Genomic DNA, 5691 nt, shown 5'->3' on the forward strand with positions numbered 1-5691 from the left:
AGCTTGAGTTTGTTTTGGGGGAAAAAAATTTTTTTTTAAAGATTTTATTTATTTATTTGACAGACAGAAATCACAGTAGGCAGAGAGGCAGGCAGAGAGAGAGGAGGAAGCAGGCTCCCCGCTGAGCAGAGAGCCCGATGTGGGGCTTGATCCCACGACCCTGGAATCATGACCTGAGCCGAAGACAGAGGCTTTAACCCACTGAGCCACCCAGGCGCCCCTGGGGGAAAAAAAAATTTAACAAGGAATTTGTTTTCAAGGCGTGAAAGAGGAGATGTTATAAACATTTGTAACCAAGCTTCTCCCTGTGACTGCAGACGTCTCTAGCTTAACTGTGTGATGATAAATGTCTGGGTGCTGGAACCAAGTCCAGATCCTCCCAGCAATAAAGCCCGGACCATTGCAACAGCTCCCTGACCTCCTCTCAGATCCCCCTACTGCTCTCCCTTCCAGCCCATCCCCTAGAGCCCCAGGCTTCTGGACTATTGGTGGACCAGAAGGATCCCAGACAGTCGCACCTCTCAGGGCCTCCGCCCCGAACAGCATCCTTCTATATACCCACATAGCTTGTCCTTCATCTTCTTCAGGTCTTTACTCAAGTGTCCCCCGAAGATGAAGCCATTGCTAGACACCTGTCTAAAGCACCTCTCTCTCTCTGTCTCTCATGCACACACACTCACACACACATACAGATGCATGCCCCTTGGCATTGCCTCTCCCCCTTCCTTTTCTGCTTTGTTTTTCTCAATAGTACCTATCACATTTAACACATTATATTTTAATATGTATGTATTTCATTGATCATCTGCCTCTCTCACTAGGCTGTCAGCTCCACGGGGATGGGGCTCTTGTCTGCTTTTGTTCATTACTGTATCCCGCCACCTAGAACAGCATCTGACATAGTATGATGCCCAGGAAGTGTTGGCAGGTGTGTAGCTGTGCCTACAGTTTACTTTGGATGAAAAGGAAGAAGCACTTAAGTACTTTGGAATTGCCTAATTATGTACTTTGACTTAACACCTCAAATGAAAGAATCTGGAAAGCAGCCCATTTTATCCGCCTATGACACATGATAAATATGAGACTCTCACTTTAGACTGGGCCCAAAGTAAGCATGGTGCTATTCTCCTGTAGTGGGTTGAATAGTGTCCCCCAGAAAGATACACCCAAGTCCTAATCTAGAACCTCTGAATGACCTTACTTAAAAATTTTTTTTTTCTGGGATGCCTGGGTGGCTCAGTGGGTTAAAGCCTCTGCCTTCGGCTCAGGTCATGATCCCAGGGTCCTGGGATCGAGCCCCGCATCGGGCTCTCTGCTCAGCAGGGAGCCTGCTTCCTTCCCTCTCTCTGCCTGCCTCTCGGCCTACTTGTCAAATAAATAAATAAAATCTTAAAAAAAAAAAAAAAAGAAAATTCCTCAAAAAAAATTTTTTTTCTTTCAGATGTAATTAACAATCTCTAGAGGAGATCACCCCAGATTTAGAGTGAACCTGAAATTAAGTGGCAGGTATCTTTATCAGAGAAATCGTAAGTGGAAGGCAAAGGGGGACTGGAAACACAGAGACACGTGGAGAAGAAGGAGTTGCGAGGACCGAGGCAGGGACAGGAATGAGGCATCCACAAGACAAGGGATACTAATGAGGGCAGGCAGCTTCCAGAAGCTAGGAGAGAGGCATGCAGTGGATTCTCCCAGAGAGCCTCCGGGAGGAAAGCCCCTGCAGGCAGCTTGAGCTTAGACTTCTGGTCTCTAGAACTGTGAGATAATAACTTTCTGTTATTTTAAGCCATCTAGTTTGTGGTAATTTGTTCCAGTGGCTCCAGGACATTAACAACCCCCCCCCCCCAGAGGCATCTGTAAACTGGCCCCCGAGGTGGTGACTGTAATGAGATTCACTCTTCCGGTTGTGTCTAGAGGAGAATGAAGAAATTCCTATTACTTACAGCTTGCCCGGTTGTTCGCAGTGTGCCTGACCAAAACCAAAACCAAAATGAAATGACAACAATTTAAAAAAAAAAAAAAAAAAAAAAAAGGACCCTGCAGGATAAAAGAAGCAGAAATCAAGATGCCAGAGCAGGAAGTGACGTGGCTGTCATTCCTGGCTCCTCTCCATTTCACAGACGAGGTAACAGAAGCTCAGGAAATGACTTGCCTATGACAACTGTAATAGCTAATGTAGTAATATTAAATCTGACTAATATTTATTGAGCATTTATTATGTGCCAGGCATTATGGTTTATGGATATCAATTCACTGTCTTTAAGAACATGTAAGGAAGACATTTTTTTTTTTTAAAGATTTTATTTATTTATTTAACAGAGAGAAATCACAAGTAGGCAGAGAGGCAGGCAGAGAGAGAGAGAGAGGAGGAAGCAGGCTTCCTGCTGAGCAGAGAGCCCGATGCGGGACTCGATCCCAGGACCCTGAGATCATGACCTGAGCCGAAGGCAGCGGCTTAACCACTGAGCCACCCAGGCGCCCCGGAAGACATTTTTTTTTAAGATTTCATTTTTAAGTAATCTCTTCATCCAATATGGGACTCAAACTCACAACCCTGAGATTAAGAGTCACATGTTGCCCCAACCGAGCCAACCAGGTGCCCCAGGGAGAGAACATTATCTAAATTTTCCAGGTAAGGAAAGCAAAGCATGGAGAAGTTAAATCATTTCTTCAAGATCACCCAGAAAATCAGAGCTGGGACACGAACCCAGGCAGACTCACTTGAATCTGAGGCTTGGCAAGCATGTTCTGGGGAAACCAGAACTCCCTGTCATCTGTCAGAATTGGTGTCCCTCTGCAGTCACACTGGCTTCCCATGGGACTAGCGATATGACAGATAAATTGTGGTGGGGAGTTGAACGGATGAGGGCAGCTAGACCCGTAGCTCATTCTCAGGTGAAACCATGTAGGGTCATGCTGAAACTGCTACTATTCTGAGAAGTTGAAATTCAGACCCTCCCTGTAAACTCTGCCTCTCTGGCTCTCTGTTGAAAGTGAAGATGCTTTTTTGTGGATGGAGCTCGGTGAGGTATGGAAAACATGAGGAGAAAAAAGCAGGACAATCCTAGACAACCTATGGCTCCTGGAAATGTACAGTAATTTTTTTTCCTAACGTGGCATCAGCCCATTTTATTCTCCAAGGCTGGCGAAAGCTCAAGCACATGGCCAGGGAGATCGTGTCCTCAAGGATGGGTATAGCATGTCTGTAGGGGCTCATGAAGATGGGGGCTCTGTCCCCCAGGACATGACCCTGAGATCATCATCTAACTCCATGATGTGAGCTAATTATATCTGATAGCTAATCTTTCCATTGGTTCTTGGATGAATACCCCCTTCCCGGGCCCCAGTCCCTTCTGATGTCCCCATTGCCTGTGTGACAACGGTCCTTGTCCTAAACCCCAGTCCTACCCCTCTGATCTGATGACTTGGCACCTCTGCTTTGCTTTTTTGCTCTTTCCTGTGGACACTGTCGTAATTCGCCCCAGGGCTCAACAGCCATCCAGGGGCTCCAGGGACCAGTTCATTCACCTGTCTCCAGCCACTGGGATTCCACAGTGACACCAGCAACATGCCAACTGGAGCTGGCCTGGCTCTCCAGGAGGTGGACTGAATTCGTGATGCCCAAGAATCTTCACAGCTCACCGGAGCCTGCTTCAATGATCTCTTCTTGTCCTGTCTGCATGGTGTGACAGGCACAGCCCTGTGCTTTGCAACCAGGACCCCATAAAAAGGAGACTGTTATTCATATGTTGAAGACCTAATCCCTCAGTACCTCAAAATATAACTGTATTTGGAGATAGCATTTTCATTTTTTTTTTTCAGTTTTTATTTAAATTCTCGTTAGTGCGCAGCTGGGTGGCAGTTAAGCATCTGATTCTTGGTTTCAGCTCGGGTCATGATCACATTGAGGTCCTGAGATCAGGCCCCACGCTGGACTCCATGCTCAGCTGGAAGTCTGCTTGGGATTCTCTCTCTCTCTCTATCCTTCTGCCCCTCCCCCAGCTTGTGTGTGCGAGCTCTCTCTCAAATAAATAAATCTTAAAAAAAAAAAATTCCAGTTAGTTAACATATAATGTAATGTTGGTTTCAAGAATAGAATTTAGTGATTCATCACTTCCATACAACACCCAGTGCTTATGACAACAAGTGTCTTCCTCAATCCCCATTACCCACCTCGCCAATCCCCCAACCCACCGCCCTCCTTCAACCTGCAGTTCATTCTCTAGAGTTCAGTGTCTCATGGTTTGCCTAGCTCTCTCTCTCTCTTTTCCCTTCCCCAGTGTTTGCCTGTTTTATTTCTTAAATTCCACATATGAGTGAGATCATATGGTATTTGTCTTTCTTTGACTGACTTATTTCACTTAGCATAATACCCTACCGATACCCATACCCATTATAGCCATAATAGCCATAATAGCCCCACCCCCATCATTGCAAATGACAAGGCTTCATTCTTTTTTTTTTTCGCTTAAGATTTTATTTATTTGACAAAGAGAGATCACAAGTAGGCAGAGAGGCAGGCAGAGAGAGAGGAGGAAGCAGGCTCCCTGCTGAGCAGAGAGCCCAATGCAGGGCTTGATCCCAGAACCCTGGGATCATGACCTGAGCCGAAGGCAGAGGCTTTAACCCACTGAGCCACCCAGGCACCTCTAGACTTCATTCCTTTTTTTTTTTTTTTAATGTATTTGACAGAGAGAGATCACAAGTAGGCAGAGAGGCAGGCAGAGAGAGGAAGGGAAGCAGGCTCCCTGCTGAGCAGAGAGCCAGATGTGGGGCTCGATTTCAGGACCCTGAGATCATGACCTGAGCCGAAGGCAGAGGCTTAACCCACTGAGCCAACCAGGCACCCCTAGACTTCATTCTTTTTGATGGCCAAGTAATATTCCATTTTGTGTGTGTGTGTGTGTGTGTGTGTGTGTGTGTGTGTGTGTGTTTATTTCACATCTTTTTTGTTTTATTTTTATTTGAGAGAGACAGAGCACAAGCAGGATGAGGGAAAGAGAGAGAGGGAGAGGGGCAAGCAGATTCCCTGATGAGTGCAGAGCCTGATGTGGGGCTTGATCCCAGGACCCCAAGATCATGACCTGAACTGAAGTCAGACACTTAACTGACTGAGCCAACCAGGTGCCCCATACCACATCTTCAACTACTCATCAGTCAATGGAAATGTGGGCTCTTTCCATAATTTGGCTATTGTTGATAATGTGCTATAAACACTGGAGTGCATGTGCCCCTTCGAATCACTACATTTGTGTCCTTTGGATGAATCCCTAGTAGTGCAATTGCTGGATCATAAGGTAGCTCTATTTTTAACTTTTTGATGAACCTCCATACTGTTTTTCAGAAGGGCTGCACTAGTTTGCATTTCGACAACAGTATAAGGGGGTTTGCCTTTCTTGGAGATAAGGTTTTTCTTTTTTAAAAAATTAAAAAAAAAAAGATTTTATTTGTTTGCCAGAGATCACAAGTAGGTAGAGAAGTAGGCAGAGGGAGGGAGAAGCAGGCTCCCTGCTGAGCAGAGAGCTGGATGCCAGATGCCGGATGCGGGGCTCGATCCCAGGAGCTTGAGATCATGACCCTGGCCAAAGGCAGAGGCTTAACCCTCTAAGCCACCCAGGGACCCCAGAGACAGTTTTTAAAGAAGGTGTTAAAGCCAAATGAGGTCATATGGGTGGGCTGTACTCTCATACAAGT

The sequence above is a fragment of the Mustela nivalis genome (genome assembly GCF_964662115.1).
Source record: "Mustela nivalis genome assembly, chromosome: 1".
In the NCBI taxonomy this organism is placed as follows: domain Eukaryota; kingdom Metazoa; phylum Chordata; class Mammalia; order Carnivora; family Mustelidae; genus Mustela; species Mustela nivalis.